This window comes from Solanum pennellii, chromosome 12, assembly GCF_001406875.1.
Source record: "Solanum pennellii chromosome 12, SPENNV200".
In the NCBI taxonomy this organism is placed as follows: domain Eukaryota; kingdom Viridiplantae; phylum Streptophyta; class Magnoliopsida; order Solanales; family Solanaceae; genus Solanum; species Solanum pennellii.
The window spans coordinates 37668174-37690235 of NC_028648.1; the positions used below are offsets into that span (position 1 = coordinate 37668174).

Consider the following 22062-nt stretch of genomic DNA (forward strand, 5'->3'; position numbering starts at 1 on the left):
AACTCAACTGCTTCATGAGGGAATAGTTGGGTAACCAAGTGAGGACCAGTCTATTTGGACTTGAGCTTGCCCGGAAACAAGCACAACCTAGAATTGCATAAAAACACCAAATCCCCTACCATAAACTCTCGTTTTTCAATTTTCAGGTCATGGTATTTCTTCATCTTTTCTTTGTAGAGGGCTGAGCTTTCATAAGCTTTAAGGCGAAATTCATCGAGTTCATTCAACCTAGTTAACCGTTGTTCTGCAGCTTCTCTCCAATTTATTTTCAACTTCTTCATAGCCCACATGGCTTTATGCTCTAATTCAACCGGAAGATGAAAAGCTTTCTCATATATAAGTTGGTATGGGGACATACCTATGGGAGTATTATACGCTGTCCGGTAGGCCCAAAGAGCATCATCAAGCTCCTTGACCAATCCGTTCTACTAGCGTTCACTGTTTTTGATAATATATGTTTGTTCTCCCTATTTGACACTTAAACTTGCACACTAGTTTGAGGATGGTAAGGGGTGGCCACATTATGGTGAACCCCATAATTCTCCAATAACCCCTTGAACAATCTGTTGAAGAAGTGTGAGCCCCCATCACAAATAATTGCCCTTGGGGTGCCAAAACAAGAGAATATATTCTTTTTTAAGAACGCAGTGACACTCTTACCTTCATTGTTTGCGAGGGTGATAGCTTCCACCCATTTAGATACATAATAAGCCGCAACTAAAATATACTTCATTCCATGAGAACTCACAAAAGGACCCATAAAGTCTATACCCAAAACATCAAATAACTCAATCACACGAATAGGGTTTAGAGGGAGCTCTTGCTTTTTTGAAATGCTGCCATCTCTTTTGCATCTATCACATGCATTAGCAAACTCATGGGCATCTTGATAAAGAGTTGGCCAAGCGGTTCGGATACCACTATTATGTCCACCAACGGGTGAGGAATGGCATGCCTCTAAAATACTCAACATATCCATTTTGGCACACAACGCCGAATAAGCCCGTCGGCACAACTCCTTTATAAATATGGTTCATCCCAAAAGAACTTCTTCACATCGTACATGAACTTTTTTCTTTGATGAAAGGATATGTCCGATGGCATAATATCACTAGCCAGATAGTTTGTGAAATCTGCGAACCATGGAATCAAGTCTTGTGAGGCAGCCAAGACATGCTCATCGGGAAAAGTATCATCAATATCAGTCTTATCCCCAAACTCTCTCATAAATTCATCTTCTAGTCGGGACAAGTGATCCGCAATTTGATTTTCAGTCCCTTTTCTATCTCTTACTTTAAAGTCAAATTCATGTAGCAGTAGTACCCAACGAATCAACCTTGGTTTCACATCCTTCTTTGCCATCAAATATCTCAATGCTGAATGGTCAGTATGCACTATAACTCTAGTACATAGCAAATAGAAGCGAAAATTTTCAAACGCAAAGACTACTCCAAGGAGTTCTTGCTTAGTCACTGTGTAGTTCTTCAGAGCTTCATTTAGGGCTTTACTAGCATAGTAAATGGAGTGAAGGATTTTGTTCTTTCTTTGTCCTAATACTACACCAAGAGCTACCCCACTAGAATCACACATCACCTCAAATGGACTGTTCCAATCCGAAGAAATAATGATAGGTGTAGACACCAATTTCTCTTTTAGCTCGCTAAATGCTTTAAGACAGGATTCATCAAAACAAAATTCACAATCTTTCTCCAGCAGTTTGCACAACGGATGTGCAATCTTTGAAAAATCTTTGATGAATCTCCTGTAAAACCTGCATGCCCAAGAAAGCTTCTCACACATTTTAAAGAGATAGGTCGGGGAAGTCTGTCTATTACCTCGAGTTTAGCTCGATCAACCTCTATTCCCTTTTCTTAAATGCGATGACCCCAAACAATACCTTCTTTCACCATGAAATGGCACTTTTCCCAATTTAGTACTAAATTGCAGTCTTCACATCTCTTAAGGACCTCAGATAAATTGTTCAAACACCGATCGAATGAATCACCAACCACAGAAAAATCATCCATAAAAACTTCTATAGTATCTTCCACCATGTCGGAAAATATCGACATCTATACATGTCTGAAATGTGGCGGGTGCATTGCACAACCCAAACGACATTCTTTTGAACGCAAAGGTCCCATATGGACAAGTAAAAGTGGTTTTATCTTGATCTTCTAGTGCAATAGAAATTTGATTATACCCCGAATATCCATCAAGAAAACAGTATCACCCTTTTCCGTCAAGTCTATCCAACATCCGATCTATGAAGGGCATAGGAAAATGGTCTTTTTCAATCCATGCATTTAATTTGGCGGTAATCCATACACACCCTTCATCCAGTAACCGGTCTCATTGGAACAAGTTCATTTTTCTCATTGGGGACAACACTCATTCACCCTTTCTTAGGTACACACTGAACAGGGCATACCCAACTACTATCGGCAATCGGATAGTTTATTCTGGCATCCAACCACTTAATGAATTCCTTCTTCACGACCTCTTGCATAGGTGGATTTAAGCGTCTCTGGTGCTCAATACTTAACTTATGATCGGGAATGAGTTGGATTTTATGAGAACAAATACCAGGAGGGATCCCAATAATGTCCGCAATAGTCCACCCAATAGCTCTTTTGAACCTTTTTAGCAATTTCACCAAACTCTCAACTTGTTGTTCATTAAGGTCTGATGCAATGATTACCGGTAAACTGTTACCCTTTTCTAAGAATTCTTACCTGAGATGAGGTGGGAGAGATTTTAGTTCTAACTTTGGAGCCTCCTCTATAGATGGTTTCGCGGGTGGAGACTCGCGATTCTTCATATCTAACTCATATTTCTTTGGTTTAAACAGAACATCACCTCGATCAATAGCCGCGAGTAATGACTCATAATCTTCAATGCAATCGTTATCAAAATTCATTATTATTGCCGCTAATGCTTCTACACCTAGAAGTTCTTCTATTTGTGTCTCAGATGACTCACCAACGTTGTAGGATATAGCAGATACCGATTTGAGCTCACCACTCTTCCTCATGACCTCTAAATGTTAAAGGTCACTTCCTCATTATTCAACCAAAATTTCATTTGCCCCTTTTCCATATCTACTAAGGCTCTTCCCGTAGCAAGGAATGGCCTCCCAAGAATAATGGGCACTTCAAAATCGACTTCACAATCAAGAATAACAAAATCTCCAGGAAATATGAACGACTCAACTTTTAGTAGCACATCGTGGAGTATCCCTATAGGCATTTTTACTGTACGATCGGCCATCATTAGCCGCATCGCATTGGGATTTGGATCACCCAAACCCAACTTCTTGTAAATGGAGAGGGGCATGAGATTTATGCTTGCCCCCAGATCACGTAATGATTTCGCAAAATGTAAAAGCCCGATTGTAGAAGGAATAGTGAACGCACCCGGATCTTCTTTCTTTTGTACCATAGATCTTGTAGAAATAGCACTACAATGCCGCATTCTATCATCATCCTCAAAAGTGACCGATTTTTCTTTGTAACCAGATCTTTCATAAACTTGGCATAACCGAGCATTTGTTCTAAAGCTTCTACCAAAGGGACATTGATAGAAAGTTGCTTCAACAGGTTATAAAACGCAATACTTACCATCCTCAATCTTTTTCACTAATCTTTGAGAAAATGGGGGTGGTGTACTAGGCATGGGAGTTACCTTTTTAGGCACTTCAGCATCTTTTCCAGTGTTATCTTCTACTTCACCATTAAGCTCTACCACTTCAGTAACTTTTGTCACCTTTTTCTCATTAGACGACATAGGTGGGTCAATGGTTTGCTTACCACCGCGAGTAGTGATTGCCATACAATGTCCATCATTTTTCGGATTTTGGACAGTGTTTCTAGGAATAGTGCCCGATTGCCGTGTGTTCACAGTCGCAGATAATTGGGCCAATTGTAACTCCAGCTGCTTAATCGATATTGCATGTGTATCGACTTTCTACCCAATACCCGCTAAATCATTCCTCAACTCTTTAGTGTGCTCATCACTAGCATCTAACCTCCTCATCATTTTATGCAACATATCCTCTACTCGCGCCATACTACCTCCACAATCCCTAGGAGTAACTTCACGATTTTGAGAAGGAACATAGGGCCCATTTCTATAACCATAGGTACCCCTGTTGAAGTTGTTGTCGCGGTTGTAATTTCCTTCTCGAACATAATGACCCTCACGGTTATAGTTACCATAGATCCGACCTTGGTTCCCTTGACCTTGGCGCCAATTCTCCTGATTAGAGCCTTGGGCACTCGGTCGGAAACCCCCCGTCTGCCTATTTACCGCATAGGAATCCTCTTCATAACATCACTCATCATTTGGTGGCGGTTGTTTCGATAAGTAGTTGACTGCATTTATCTTTTCTGCACCCCCAGTGACATGTTTTAATACCAACCCAAGCTCAGTTCTCATCTGAGCCATCTCGTCACGAATCTCATCTATGCCCGGGTTGTGAGTGGATTGTAGTGTGCAGGTCTTTCTCCCAGTATCTGACTTCCTAGTACTCCAAGCTTTATTATTCTCTAATTTTTCTGCAATCTCGGCATAAGGACACTGCCCATAAGAACCAGCCGCTATTGTATCCAATACTGCTTTATTATTATCATCCTGTCCCTGATAGAAGTATTCCTTCAGTGACTCATCATCTATGCGGTGATTGGGGACATTTCTCAAAAACGAGGTGAATCTATCCCAAGAACTACTAACTGACTCTCCTGATAGTGCCACAGAGTTGTGAACTCTGTCTTTGTGGTTTAGTTTCTTGGAGACCGGGTAGTAGCGTGCTAAGAAAACGTCGCTTAGTTGGTTCCAAGTGAAAATTGAGTTTTAAGGGAGCTTAGTGAACCAAATAGCAGCCTCTCGCGTCAGTGAGAGAGGAAACACTCTTTGCCCTCTTACATCCATGTCCAAGTCAGTCCTCCCTACACAACTTTTACACACTGCCCTTACTTTAGCTATATGGGCATGTGGATCCTCAAAAGGTAGCGCTTAAAACAAACCTCTGGCAGTGAGCATTTGCATCAGGCTACTAGTTACCACAAAGGTGTGGCCTGGTGGTAGAGGGGGCAAGACAAGTGGCCCATCAGAGTCTGCTATATTGTCATAGCCTCTGTAGTATTCTTGGGGCTGTGGAGCGGGATTTTGTCCCCTATGTTGGTTTTCACAAGGAGCATCGGGTAGTACCTGACCATGAACATCAACCGGAGCTGGGATGTTCTTGTTTGGATCATCATAATTAATTCCCAAGTTTTGATTCATGTTGCGTAGTGTACGCTCTAATTCGTGATCGTAGGGAAACAAGGGTTCTCTTTCTCTCCGTGTATTTGGCATACAAGGAAGATGGTTCTGCAATAATAAAAAACAATAAAACAAAGTAAAATCAAGAAAATATTGACTAAACTATAGTAATAAGTTTAAATTATTCTAAAAGCTACTTTCTTTGGCAGCCCCGCCAAAATATGATAAGCTCAAACTTACTTCTAAAATAAGAAGTAAAGCGGTCGTATAAAGTAAAGAACCCAACTAATGAGGTTGGGATCGTTCCCACGAGTAAAAGAGTTCAGACTTAACTTCAATCTATTATTACTACTATTTAGTCAATTATTTCTTTGGAAAGCAAAGACAATAAAAGGTGGGGGGGGGGGTTTACTTCTAAATGAATGAAAATAACTATCTATTAAGGAGACAACTAACTATTTCAAATGTTGGAGTTTAATCAATTAATAAAAGTTACTAGGGTTTACGTGTTCCCCACAGGTATCTAACTTGATAATTCTAACTATAACAATTCTTTCCTAGTATCTTGCATTCAAAGTGATAAGTTATGTATTTAAAAATCCTTGGTCCGACAATCTAGAAAATTTCACTCCACACCTTGGTCCGGCTACGTGTGTTGCTATACTTACCATTACCTTTACCTCATATTAAGAGTCGTATTTGATATTTGACTAAGTTATTACCACATACCAATCAAACTAGCCGATTAGATAGTATACAATAAATCTATGTTGATAATTCTTTTCCTATTATCTACCTCCTTGGTCCGGCAAGTAGCCTTAAGGCGAATTCTATTGTTGGCCATCCGTTAAAAGGACTTCTAAGCGAAAGAATTATCAATACATGCAAGAAACTATTGTAGAATTGTTATATTAGTTAAGTTTTACCTCATCATTAGCTTATGGTTCCCACAACCCTAGTTATGGAGTTTAGTTACCCATAGTCATTATCACAATATTCAAATATGTAATATAAGAATTCATGCACTTACTAGAAAGAGAAAGAATAAAATTCAGCAGTTCACTTGATTAATCAACAAAAATCACCAACAATCAATTACTGAAATTAATTGAAGACTAAAGATTCTCCAAAAGTGTAATAATAAACACAAAGTCTAACCCACAAAAGAATCTCAAATAATCAAGAGTCAAACCCCAAAAACGAGGTTTTTCGAACTATTTATAAAAAACAAAAACCTAATTAAATAAGGACTCTATTTGCTGGAAATCTGTCAAAACGCGGCTGGGTCAACGGACCTTGCGACGGATCATCGTGGTCACGACGGGCCTTCATGGACTCCGTCGTCCCATACTTGTGCAATTTCTTCTGCTGCTCTCTTCATATCCTCGACGGCAGGTATGACGGATCGTCACAGGCACAACGATCCGTCGAGGGTCTCCGTTCCAAAACGCTTGAACTCAAGGAATTCGGGTACTGGGACTACTTCTCTAATCTTCATGACGAACCAGGAGGACGGACCGTCATGGCTACGACGGTCCGTCACGCTCTCCGTAACCCCACACTTGGTCAGAATTCTCCATCTTCCTTCAGCAGCTTCACTACGATGCCACCTACGGACCGTCACAAGCACGACGAACTATCACAAGCTTTGTAGGTGGTCTTTTCTGCATTTCTTGCTCAAGAAACCTCCGCATTCATCTTTTAGACAGATTTCCTGCAAATAAAGAGAAACTTACATAAAAATTAATACAAAAAGGCTTTTGGACACAATAAACTTAAGGAAAAAGCATTAAAAAAATCGTTAAACCATGGTACAATAGAGGCACATAGGTGACTTAGTCGTCGAAAGTCTTGATCGTCCCTTGAATTTTAACTTCCAAAGCACCTAAACTCATAGACACTGCCTCAAACCCTTATTATAAACCATTTTAGGACCTTAGAAAATTAAGACAACCATGTTAGGCTCCATCTTTACCTAAGTTCTTTTCGGGGTCTTACAAAAATGGACATCCATATTATATGCAATTACTTCTAATTTCTTTCTAGATTAATTGAGTTTATGGTTTGTTAAGTTAACTTAAATTGACATCCCTTCCAAATAAAATGTGCAGTGACTCAAGTATATTAAAATAAAATTACAGCCCTCCCAACAATATAGAACATTTAAACCTTAATTATATTGATCATTAATTCACTTTAAAAAACTTACTGTTGCAACTTGAGTATCGGCCTTAATTTCCTTTCCCCTCTATATACGAGTTGAGATAAATATTTCGGACTTTGATGGTTCATCATTGTTTTCTTTGGTTGCAAGCTACACATTATATCAAAAGAAATTAAAAAACATATCAATTTTTAAAGGAGTCTTTCTGGGTTAAAGGTTATGGAGACCACAATCCATCTACTTCAGAAATGCAAATGGACTAAAAGTGTATGGAAGTTACCAATGCCACGCGTACTCTTGAAAAACTAATAGGTCCCATTCGATGCCTCCATTTTTGCTTTTTCTAGTTTTGCGAATTACTCTCACACATGGCCTATAATTAAATAAAAAGAGATGTTTGAATTATTAATTAAAACAAAAATAGAATAGAAATGATCCAAAATAAATTGAAGAGCAGAAATGCACTAGTGTAGCCTTAATTGAATAGTTCGGAGTTGCCAGTACTCGATCAATTGGCGAAATTCATCTTCTGAAATGTGAGCAGGACATTTTGCTAGCATATCCTCAAGGGTATTATTTTTATGAAAAAAATCTCTCTTTGATTTTTTGCTTGTGTCACTTCCAAGTATCACGAAAACCAGTCATCACTCAATTCTTTCTTTCTATTGGAATCAGAAATTTGGACTATGCAAAATAAAATATAATTAGTTTCAGTCCGTATAAACAAACAATAAAATATGCAATCTCAAAATTTAATATTCTTACATTGATATATTCCCACATGCGCTTTGTAGTATCTTTTGACACCACATGCCAACTAGTGTACATCAAGTTGATGAATCTTGGATTCCTTGAATTTATTCCTATAATGTTTGTCAATTCAGAGAGTATCTTACCATTTTTTCGTTTTTCTTGTCCTTTATAAAATGTCACCTCCTTTCTTTCTTCCAAATTTCATGCTTGAATATCCTTAAATGTTGTTTTTCCTCAGACTTTTTGTGGTCCAATATTCCTAGATTTATGTAATAGTAAGAAATAAGAAATTTCTTACCTATAAGTAATAAATCTTATAAATCTTAAGACATACCTTCTATACTATAATCAATTCAAATTTTCTCGTCCGTAGCACACTCTTCCCCACCGATTTCTTTTTGATCCACAAGATCATCAACTACTTTGCAGTTATCAGTTTTTGGTTCACCACCTATGTGTATTGATTGTTTTTTTTGAAATTGTTCTTGACTAGTAGCTGGTATGAACGACTTCCTTTTTACCTGCTTGCAGTTTGGAAGATTATTAATATCATGTTCTTTCTGCAGCCGTTGTTCTGATAGAAACTGATCAAGACTTTTGGCCGGTGTGACCGACTTCCTCTTCACCTGTTTGAAGTTTAACAAATCTTGAATTTCATGTTGTACCTCTTCATTACCAAGTGTTTCCTCAGTCACATACGCTCAATCAGTAACACCTTTCTTGGAAGATGTTTAGAACCTAAAGTTGTGCATACAAAGCTTAATTTGTTTCTCCTAAATGGACAATCCAGATTAAATTAAGCTCTTTTTAGTTTGTCCTTTCCCAAAAATCATATGTGAGGTACCAAGATCTTCCGTTGACGATGACTGAATGACTTATTTGTACTCGAGCAATTTACTATTTCGTTGTTGTGGAATGTAATCCTTAGAATTCTTTGTTTTATGCGCTATTGGTGAGTGCTCTTTATTAGGTTTATCATTTCGTTCGTTAGCAAGTTTTTTTCTCTTAATCTTGTATTCGTTAGCCAATGCAGTACTTGATCGGTATTGCATATCAAAGTTCAGATTCTTTAATGGACTTTTAGCGTTGTTCGGACTTGAACCCTTTTTCTTTAGAGAGCTGTTGATTGACTTATTATCCCCGCTTACTTTTGATCTCTTTATTTTCTTTCCCAGTTAACCTACAAAACAATAATCACGTTATTGTTAAATAGAAAAAGCAAACCCTGAATCCTCAAAAAATGTTTCTGAATGTAGATTATACTTTTAAGGAAAAATAAGTAAAATTAATAGAATAGACATAATTAAGAAAGAAAGTAAACCAATATGATAGACACAATTAAATAAACTAATCAAGATTAAGAGATTTATATCTAGAAGAGAGATCAAATTGTTAAAAACATTTTAAAGTTGTTCAAACAATTTATCTAGAAGCCCAAATGTACAAATTCAAGCTTGAAACTACATATCTGCATAACAAGATACAACAAAATAGTTTTTAGCCGCAACATAGATCTGGAGAACTACATATTTGCGTATTCCAGATTTGCAGCTTTTAAAAAAATATATTGTAGATTAAAATTTTTTAGCTATATATAGCACAACAAGATACCACAACACAGTTTTAAGCCGCAACACAGATCTGCTGATCTGCTGATTTGTAGATTTGCATATTGCACATTTTTATATTAACCGATATATAGTATATTACAAATTTGCAGATTTATATACGTTCTAGGATTATTAGTTAGAAAAGCTATGTAAATCTAACTTCAAAAGATTTAAATGTGTTGCATTCCTGTGCTAATTAGAATGAGTAGTTAACTAATCATTATCTTCCAGAAACATAAGAGAGTACTACATACAAAGGATTGATTTCACTGTGCTGCCTTCATTGGCTTCATTGTGCTGCCTTTAATGTCCAATGCCTGATAATATAGGAAAAAATAAGTATTTAGATGACAACATCAATTCATATTTACTGATCAGCAAGCAATTTCATAAATGTAACATAAGTTCTCCAGATATTACTAAACTTAGTCATACAAGTTGTGCCAAAAAACAATCAAATAAAATAATAGTAAGTTATAATTACAGGTTCATCAACAAAACAATAATGACATAAATGAAAGAAGCCAACATAAAATATTGACAAAACAACAATCAGGCGCATGAACGAAGCAAATAGAATACATATACATCATAAGATTTTTGTCAAAAAATAGTTAAATGAACAAACGAGTAAGTTAGCACCGTATGGTCATCACAAAAATAATAAAGCTCATGGTGGGTCATCATCAAACTCGTCTTCGTATTAATCTTCTGACTCATCTACACAATCATCTTCATACTCATTTTCAGACCAGTCATCACACTATTCTTCAAACTCATCTTCAAACTCTTCTTCAGACTCATCTTCAAACTCATTTTCATACTTGACCTCAAGTTGTTGATTATCAAATTCCTCTGAAGGCACATCAATAAAAGTTTTTGTTATATCATCCCTTACAAAGGGAACTTCACCATCTTCTTCTGGTATGGATGGTCCCATCAAATGTTCAGACAACTAACTTTCATAATTTAGTGGGAGATGAGATTCAAATTCATCATCATGTTAAACAAGTCTCTCGGAACAGTCTTCATAACATAATGTCTATCTTGATCATATGGATCTTGCACATAAAAGAGTTCATGTACTTGAGATACAAGCACAAAAGGCTCTTCCAGAAGCATCTCTTATCAAAATAGACATATGTAAGGCCATACATATCTTTTTATACCTCATAAAAATCACAATGAAACACAATAACCTTAAAATTACTATTATAGTCTAACTCAACTACATCAGCTATTCTACCATAATAAGTCAAATATGCAGCAATTGGGTTCTTATCGTTTGAGCTGCAAAGCTCGTAGTTGAGGAAACAACTGTAACACCAGTATTTTGTGTTTTACGCGTTGCATCACGCTGCCTAATATGGAATCTATATCCATTAATGAGATACCCAGAGTATCTTTTAGAAACAAAATTTGGTCCTCTAGACAATTGTTTAATCAATTGAGGCACATACTCTCGCAAAGTAGGAGTTTTAAAGCATTGATAGAATTTTTTACAATGATCCTTGGCCTTGCTCCATTTAGATCTTCGCAAATGATTATTTACCTCTTGCTTATTCTCTCTACACAACATGTTATTTTTTGTAAAAACGATAAATAAAATATGTTAAAATTTATTAATACAAAAGAAAACACTATATTAAAGTAATGTACCTAATATATTCTTGAATCTCATCATAATTTCCCAATAAATATGTATGTGTCTGACGTAGTGACTTGTTATCTAATAGTAATGGATCAATTTTCTTTGTTCCTTTAGGATATCCTTTTTTATGAAACAAAATCATGGTTTCTGCATCACTATGGTAACATTCATAATTATTTCAGGGTGTTCTATTAAATCTTGTTTGTACAGCCCCATTAAGATACGTAGAAAATAAATTCATACAGTCTATTCGCACACGTGCCTCTACTGTTAAACCTTCTGGATAACGTCTGTTGTGGATAGATGATTTAAATGTACCCATTTCTATTTAAGTGGTATACATCCATTGGTTTTGAACTGGACCACCTAATATCACTTCATTCACCAAATGAATAGGAAAATGAATCATTATTTAAAAAATAACGAAGGAAAAATTTACTGTAACTGGTTTATTGTTTCTGTGATCTCTACTTCTAAGCAATCTAATTCCTCTAATGTGATAACATTTTAACACAAACGATGGAAGAAGGAACACAGACGAATCAAAGCAACATCCACATGATCTGGAAGGATGCTTTTAATGGGTATTGGAAGCAAGTAATTTAACATGAAATGAGCATCATAGGTCTTATGACAAGGCAAATTCCTTCCATCCAATTGCACATACCTAGATATATTGGAGGCATTGCCATCAGGTAGCTTGGCTGTCTTTAAAACTCCAATAAAAAAATGTTTTCTCTCCATTTGTCATTAAGCAACAAGCTTTTGCAAACGTTGTTCTCGTATTATCTCCAGTATCTTTTTGATGAAGATTCTTTCTAATTACCATATCTTCCAAATCATACATGGCTTTTTCATGATTCTTTGTTTTTCCAAGAATATCCAAAAGAGTTCTAAGAATGCTGTTAACTATCTTCTTCTCTATGTGAATTACATCAAGGTTGTGGCGTTACAATTTGTGCTAACAATAAGATAATTCAAAAAATTACCTTTTTTTCATGGTCCATCATTTGATCTCTTTCGCTTCTTTCCAGACACATATTCAAAATTTTGTACGCAATTAAGCACATCAGTTCCACTTAATAAAGATGGAAAAGACTTGAATTCAGTTTTTCCATTGAAAAATCTTTTGTTAGATCTCCATGGCTGATCAATAGGTAGAAAAACATGATGACTCATAAAACATATATTCTGACTATGCTTAAGATAGCTAGAATTAGTGTTATAGTTACAAAAGGGGCAAGCAAACTTCCCTTTTGTACTCCATCAAGACAACATCGCATATGCATGAAAGTCAATGATTGTTCACATAAGAGCTACTCGAATTTGAAAAGTTTTATTTCTTGAAGCATCATATGTTTCAACCCTAGAATCCAGAACAATTTTAACTCATCTATTAATTGTTGTAAGTAAATATCAATGTCATTTTCAGGTGATCGTTGCCCAGGTATAAGTAAAGAAAGTATAGAATATTCAAATTTCATGCAAATTCAAGGAGGCAGATTATAGCCATCAACATAACGGTCCATGTGCTATGAGATATACTCGTGGTTCGAAATGGATTGAACCAATAAGTTGATAATTCAAGTTTCACATTGCGAGAATCCAGTGCGAAATCTGAATGTAACGTGTCAAAATCTTTCCATGCTAGACCATCAGCGGTATTCCTTAACTTTTCATCTTTAGAACTCTCCTCATCATGCCAACTCGAAGAATCTATCGTCTTTGAGCACATAAATAACCTTTTGAATCTAAGAATTAATGGGAAGTGTTTCAAAGTCTTTGTTGAAAGTCTATGTGATTTTTTAGAAGATTCACCCTCACCATCGACTTGAAGATTTTTAATATATCGTGAAGCTCCGCATGTATGACAAAATTCATCATCTTTGTGAACATTCCTAAAAGATATGCAATCATTTGGACATGCATCAATTTTCTCATAATCAAGGTCGAGATTCTTACCCATAGACTTGGGTTTATTGTAAGACGAAGGAATGTTCTACTCATGCATCGCCTCTTTTAATAAATCTAAAAGAGAAGTGAACGATTCATTGCTCCATCTGCGTAGACACTTCAACAAATATAAACGAAGTTTGAATGATAATTTAGAGAATCCTGTACAACCAGAATATAATTCTTGGCCTGCCTCTTCAACTATGTTATAGTATTTCTTGGCATCTTCATTTGGACCATCATAAGCACCTTCGACTTGTGAAAAATCTCTATATTTATCATTCAACAACCAATCAATATCATCATGCGAGCATTCCATATCATCTTCAACATTCAACTTGATATCCCATTCCTCGTGATTGATCAATCTAGTATAACCTTTAACAAATCCATAGCATATTAAATGATCATACACTAGATTCCTTCGAGTCCAACGAACAGTACAACATTTTGCATAGGGACACTGAATTTCCTCTCTCTGAGGATCTCCATAAGAGTCAGCAAAATCAAGGGATAATTTTTCAACACCATCAATATAGGATTTACTATACCTTGCTAAATCCATCCAATCCTTCAATGGAATATTTGAATTCCTTGAAGATATCAATATTTGACATTTTAGTAACAATCATTAAATTATTAACTACTTCACAAATCATTTTAAAAGTCATGACAAAGTTATTAGATTCAGGTTTAATGATATGATAAAATTTTCTTACCTAGTCATGGATCTTGTGCTATGCCAAATAAAACCTTGAATCCTCCAAAAATGTTTCTAAATGTTGATATACTTTTAAGGAAAAATAAGTAAAATTAATAGAATAGACACAATTAAGAAGGACGGTAAACCAATCGGATAGACACAATTAAATAACCTAATCAAGATTAAAAAACTCTATCGAAAAGTAGGTTGAAGTTGTAAACAACATTTTAAAGAAGTTAGAACACTTCATTCAGATGACCAAAAGTACATACCCAAGCTTGAAACTACAGATCTGTAGATTTGTAGATTTGCATATTGCACATTTGCAGATTTACAGATATATTGTAGATTACAATTTTTTCAGTATACATAGCACAACAAGGTACCGCTACACATTTTAAAGCTAAAACGTACATCTTCTGATATGGAGATTTGCAGATTTTTATATTGTGCATTTGCAGATTTATAGATATATAGTAGATTGCAAATTTGCGGATTATTGTAGATATATCAAAATCCAGGTCCACCCCAAGCTAAAAAAAAAGGGAAGCAACAGAAATATCAAAAGATACTCTAATGCAGACATGTAAATCGGGATAGTAGTCCCACCAAACAAAGCATGGAGAAAAGAGAAAACTCAAGTCCAACAACATCAAGACACTCTACTACTGACGTACCAGTCTCAAACCTATGCTTCTACTCAATTTGGTAAATTGTAACACTAATTTTGAGATTCAGGTTGTAACATCTCAGTAGAATACGTTGGCATGTGGGCTTATCTGCTATATACATTCTGAAGAATTGGTTTGTAGGGAGTGAAATATTTTGAGGAGCTAAGCTTACATAATAACTTGTCTATAGTTGTGAGTATGTTAGGCATACATTTGCAAGAATTAGGATTCTAGAGAGTGTAATGTTTGTAATATCTATGTAGACTACATGTTGTCAGACAACTTTGCACTTGACATAATGTATTCAAACAAAAGAAAATTACTTACAAATAACACCATATTGAATATACTCACAACCCTCTTTCTTCATAGGACAACCTTCAAGATAAAAGCCAACTTATTGAACTTGAAAGTTTGCCCATAAGGAAACACAATGTAATGTTCAAACTCACCGACCTATATTCACATACTCTACATAACACACTTTTTTTTGTCTGGCATATTACTTCAACTGTTCAAACAACATTTTTATATGTTTTATGGCCCAAATGTACTCAACCTCGGCCCAACGTTCAGACTACAATACAATATGTCCCACACCAAATGATATATCTAAAAAAAGTTCTCGTCTGCTCAATCTTCCTAGAGCTAACTTTGACTTTTAGATTTTTGGCACTTTCTTCCCCTACTTTGGAATTTCAGCTGCAACAACCCCCAAAGTAATTAATTACTTCTAAATATAACAAAAATTCAATCAATTTAATGTTTTTAGTACTACATGATTAAAAGGAATATCAGTTGTACGAAATTGTTACATAGTTAACGAAATCAGTTCTTCAGCTTCTGTCCTTCAGCTCTTTTGTCATTAAAAATTCGATCCCCAATTCTTTAGCATCAACTCTTCATCTCATCGATAAGATCGAGTTATGGAGAAGAGAATCTTCAACCCAACTCTTCAATTTTTTAGCTCACCTTGTCAGTTCTTCACTTTTCTCTCTTCGATCTTCAGCTTCATCTCTTTTATTTTCAGTGATATTATAGGAATTCCATACTGAATAGTTAAACTCTTTAATATGAAGGTTCAAAAGGAAATGAAAAAATCTGAAACATCTCAGTTCATACAGAAAATAAATTAGTTTTCGACTCTGAAACTTAAGCTCACAACAACATTAAGACCTACGATTACAAGTCTTATTTACTGCTTCCCATGTCCATCAGTAATACATCTCAGTTCAAATAACAACGAAATTGATTCACCATAGGAACAGTGTGGGGCCATACCACCACCACAAAATGAAACTAAAAATGTGAAGTACAAATATGCTAAATAAATCACTTAAGGTTTTTGTAAAATAGACGGTCGCATTGTAAAATCAACAAAAGGACACTAATTGTAGCCATATTTACAGATTCCAATAAAGCAAAAGTATGTCCTATTTCATTTTACAAGGAAGGAAACTGATGGTAGCCATATTTTTAGATTCCAAAAATGCAAAAGTATGTCCTATTTCATTTTACAAGGATTTTATGTATTATAGTAAGGAATCATCATTCATCTCATTAAATAATTGTTTATATTTGTAGCTAATTACCTAAAACATATATAGTAAGTGGTATTGTAGCTACTTACCTAAATTATAGATTTCACGTTATAGTGATAACTATATAAAATCTCAGAGGGATTATCTCTAAGGTCGAGGGACTTGTGTGTTGTGTAATAATTCAAGACCTAGACCAAGTGAACTAAGTCCAGTATTTAAGTTGACAAGGGTAAAGTGCGATCACATCATCCTAAAATTGGAAGATTGTCGTTGGTCCAGAAGATTGGCTCCAGACTAATTCCTCAGTCATGAAAAAACAAGCATTCTTTTGTTTGTCTAATATGTTGCGGACTGTGGGTTTTTAACATCTCATTTGAGTATAAGATTCCTAAGAATAAAGGATACAGAAAAAGAGCTAGAGTTATTACGAAAAATTCTCCTAGAACCCTCCCACAGACCATAATCTCCTTCCAGAAATACTAGAGCATCCATTCCATTTCCAGTGATCTAAACATACACTACAAGAAAAACAACCTCTAAGGAAGGGAAAATATGGTCCCTGAAAATCTATATCTGGTCCCAAATGCTATTTTGAGAACAAAAACTCTTGGTCGCCACCCGTCATAACCGGCTTCGTTGCAATAAATTTTCCGTGATGGGAACAAAATACAGGTCCTTAGATGGTATTGGAGACGGGAAAAAATATAGTAGTAACTTTTTTAGAGAAACCATAACTAGGGTTCAATAGGCAATATATATATTGGGAAAATATATTTTTAGGTTGTTACAACTTTTTAGCAACCATGAACACCTAGTTCTAGTAGTGGTTAGAGACGAAAATTTTTTGTCCTTGATCATCTTTTGGTACGATATTGTCATGGTCGTTGAATAGTTTTAAAGATGAGGATGACCTTGTCCTTGAGTATGTTTAGAGACAAGAATGAGCTGGTATTGATTTGTATAGAGACGAGATATTTCTGTTACTAGATTGGCAATCAACGGTCCTAGATTAATTGATATCACCATAAAAAAATTCCTCAACAAATACTATTTTTCTATCAAAATTTTTATTCAAAAAGAAAATAAAGAGAGACAGAAACAAGAAGATAGAGATAATTCAATAAATTACAAGAAGATAGAGATAAAGAGTTCAATAAATTGGTCAACAACCCATGATGTTTTTTTCAACATGTTCATTGATAAACTTAGCCAACATCCGATTTAAACTATACACTATCGAGTTTTGCATGACATTCATAGCAAACTAATAACAAACTTGTGCATTTCTTCTAAGCTTGTATCTTGACTTGAACTTCAACCTTAAAAAGTTGCAAGTTAAAAATTTAGAAAACGTTAAATATATAGGTATACTTCAATTTTATACAAAAATTAGGTAGATCACTCACCCCAAAAGTAGTTAACTTCTCCATGCGTTATCTAGAAATATCCACAAAAGCTGCAAAACATAAGAAAAATCTACTAGAAAATCATTGAGATGTATTTACCAAGAATCCAAATATTATTTGTGTGCAGAAAATTTAACCTATAATGTTTCTGTCCAAAACATCAGCAGTGCAGAAATTAACAAATATACAGAAAGCCACTTATGTGCAGTTTTGCAGAAATTTTTAATTAATGAAGTACACATATGAGCTTCTTTGTTATAGGGTTCTCCAGAATAATGTTGTCTTGAAATACACTCTTCCCTGATAAGTTGTGCATTTCTTCTAAGTGTTATTTTGACAACTTTTCTTTTCTAGTTATGTAAATTTATGACAGTTGTATTTCACAAAAAGAGACGAAGAACGAAAGTAGCAGCTCTGGCGAATCTAAAATATCATACCAAATTTCGTAGCGCCAAAACCAATGTGATACAGTTAGGAACAATGGCCAAATATACTTGTGAAGAATCCCAAACAACAGTAAACACACAAGTCAACAGACGAAAAATACTAGTAATGACAAAAGTAAGGTAGTGACATGTGATTCATTTTTATTCTCCACAAAGGCCTTCTATATAAGATCATAGACAATGAGAACAAGAAAACTAGTAGAGATGAAGATGGATTCAAACGATTTAGGTACTATCTTCTAGCTTGAGAAGATTAGTTACCATAATTTTATGCTAGATATAGTCTTCGTAAAATATGACTATATGATAATAAACAAAATAAACTAAAAAGTCGGGTATCCTTGTGCTTACATGGTCATTAGAAAAAAGTAGAGGACATTCAAGTTGAATCATTGGTGTCGTAGGTTGGACATGTGATTGTTGAGCAGCAAATAATTCCTTAATTTTCATTATTTAATTCATCTCATCTTCTAAGGTAGAAAAGCCATCGTTCAAGGATTTATTTTTCTCATTCAAGGATGTACTTTCTTCATACAAGCATTAGTTATCTTATCGAGTTGAACATAATGCACACATAATTCAGCCTTCGAAAAAGTTCCACCTTTCAAGTATTTTGCCTTTAATTAAACCCCCAAATCCAAATACATGCTACAAGTTTGAGGTCCAAAACATTTTTCAACAATATCAGTGCTAGGTAAAGATGATAGAACTTGTGATTAGAAGCTTATTAAAGCCAGGAATATTTACTTTTGAATACAAGCTAAGTAAAAGAAATGAATGTTTTCTTTCAAAAGAAGCAATTTCATACAATTCTTCACAAGAATACTAATCTTGGAAATAGCAATTCGACTTATAGTTATGTAAAACAGGATTCTATATAACTCATAGCCCTCGAGCAGCTCATATCGTGATAGACATTGAAGCTTTTAAAAGATTCTTCAACAATATATAACATAATATCATCTTTTTACTGTTATACAATTTAAATACGTAGTGGACAACTATCCAGAAAATTGGCTACATAATATGAGGCCTCACAAACTCATCTTAAGAACCTTACAAGCTCCTACGAGAGCACGAATTCGCAAGAACATTCATATAAAGTGTAGAACTATATAAGTACTCTCCTAGGGGACTTAATAAATACTTGGACAATCTTGTGTAGCGATGTTTTATTACAAATAGTTTTGATTATCAATACAAAAGTGCTTGTAACATGAAGCAAAAATCAAAAAAGAACTGAGGCAACTCAAGGAAATACAGAATAGTACTTTCGAGTTCAAACGATTTTAAATATTTTCCCTGTGTTACACTCTACTAGTGTGAAAGCCCTTTTTGTTAGAGAGGATAAAGGAATAAGCAACATATAAGGTACTTGTTTAAGTGATAACATATGTTTCTTTTAAAATTTTTTTTAGAAGTTTTCATACACTTATTTAGTCAATTTGCTTTGATCATTAGTTCACATATCTATAACTTAATTGAATTTCACTCCTTCTAATGTGTTCATGATTTATAAAAGAAAGCCAATAACTAATTACACTAGTTTATCTTACAATCCATTATATTATCACGATCACTAGTGCAGGCGTCAAATCGGTAATGTATGACACGAGTGTTAAAGTTTGTTTCCTGCCAATATGTTGACACAACAACCATTAATAAAGAAAATGAGAAAACTTTAAAAAATTAGATAAAAGCACCATTCAAAAAGCAATATATTTAGATTTCCTTGATAGAATTTTGAAGGTTTTATTTGGGATATCCTTAGTTTTAACTCATGCTTTCTTTGTCGTCAACCTTTTATAATTATTTTCTTCTGTAATCTGATTAGTACATGTTATTATTTTAAATCTAGTAGTTTCTTGTTGACTAGACATGAATTAAATGATCATTCAAATTGACTTTTTTGTTGATTACTATCTTTTTTTAATTCTTCAAAGACTCAAAAGTCAAGTAAATAATGATGTAAACAGATGTGTAGATTAAGGACCTGTAGCACATTAATAAAAGATAACAATTACTTAGCTCGATGAAGACTACAATATAAAGAATTTTGTTGTTGAACAGTCAACAACTAATCCATCAAGACTCGTATACTCATTTATACATTGGTGTGTTTTGTCAATTAAAGAAGGGAAACCATGAAGAAGAGAAGAAGGAAGAAGTACAATATGGGAGGGCATTGGAAAGGAGACTTCCTATGGTGCTTGTGTGAAAGCAACTACTAGGATAAGAGACGAAGTTAATACTTTCTTTTTCTCAAAATTATGTATGATCTATATGATCAGATGATTCATTAAGCAAAACATGTTAAGATTTAAGCTTGATTAGTTTGTTAACAAGATCAGGTTTATGACCAAAATAAATGTTTTACTTGTCAATCGTCGAAATAAAGTTTAGTACTCGCTATACTAAATTCAGCAGTCAAAAACTTCATATACAAGTGAAAAAGTGATGCTAAAACATTTGTCAATTCATGACCCGTAACACATTATTAATAAAAGAAAGCGATTACTTACCTTGTAGTATGTAGAAAATAATAATGTTTGTTATGACAAGTCAATCAAGACTTTATTGTAATGAATATTTGTGTTATATAACCAACAACTAATTAATCAATATAACCAACAACTAATTAATCAAACAAGAATCATATACTTATTCATAGAAGGGAAATTGTTGTCTATTGAAGAGAGGAATCATGAAACAGAGAAGAAAAGATGAAGGGTATCGTAAATATTTTTATTGAATTTTTTTTTATATTATGGGTAATTTTATTTTTCAAACACATAATACATCATAAACATGAATATAATTAAAAAATAATTAAACTTTCAATTAGAATCTAGACTCAATAAAGCAAGATAACATGGTAGTGTTGAGGGACAGATCAGTAAACATGAAGAAAAAGAAGAGATATCATACTCTAAATTTGTAGTTGACATAAGGAAACAAAGACTTGTTGCTACGAATACATACAGAGGATTTAAAGCAAAGCTGAATAACCCTAGGTTGATGTTGACCAAGATAAAAATAGACTTTCTGTTGAGCTCAACAAAAGATCAGTAAACAGAAAGAAGAAGAAGAAACATCATACCTTAAATTCTCAGTTGGGAAAATGAAATAAATATGTTTTTGCTGAGACTTTGAACAGCGGATTTGAGGCACAGCTTCATAACTCTAGGTCGCTGTAAATCAAGATGTAAAAGAGACACTTTTATTGAGTTGAGCAAAAGATTTTCAGTAAATAGGAAGAAGAGACATCATACCATATATTCGTAGTAGAGAGAACGTTGCTGCAAAGAATACGATTAGAGGATTTGATGTTGAGAATACATTCAGTTGACCTGTGTTGCTGTCCTAATTCGTAGTTGATCAATATGAATAGAAGCACTTCTGAGCTTGAGAATATACGTATAGGAAAAAGTTGTGACCACTGGATTTTGAGAGAAAAAAGAATCTTTTTTGGGATTTTCAGAAAATTGTGCTTCTTTTTGGCGCCTACATTTCAGACTTTTTATTTTTGCGTTTTGGTAAAACTTTTAGCATTGTTTCGTCCCTCCCACTATGTCTCTCAATTATTGGGACGAGTAATTAGTATTCTTAGAGTGTGTTTGGTATGAAGGAAAATATTTTCTGGAAAATGTTTTCCAATTTTCTCATGTTTGGTTGGGACAAAAGTTTTGGAAAATGTTTTCGAAATCAAATCATTTTCCTCAAAATTAAGGAAAATGACTTCCCTTCAAAAATTAAGGAAAACATTTTCCAAAACTCTCCTCCATTTAAATTACATTTTTTTTTTTTTTGAAAAAACAACAATTTTAAAAAAATATTTTCAATTTTATAATTTTATTTTTTTACCCGATCCCTGACCCTCGCCCACCCACCACCAGGCAGTC

The 22062-nt window shown here is 34.5% G+C and overlaps 1 long non-coding RNA gene across 1 annotated transcript; it reads right to left on the reverse strand.

The window, feature by feature from the left end:
* Positions 1-17450: 17450 nt before the first annotated feature.
* LOC114075107 lies at positions 17451-21648 on the reverse strand. Its single transcript, XR_003575455.1, has 4 exons — positions 21433-21648; positions 21261-21351; positions 17715-17784; positions 17451-17627 (listed from the first exon to the last, which is right to left on the reverse strand). It is a non-coding gene; the product is annotated as an uncharacterized LOC114075107 (long non-coding RNA).
* Positions 21649-22062: the final 414 nt, after the last annotated feature.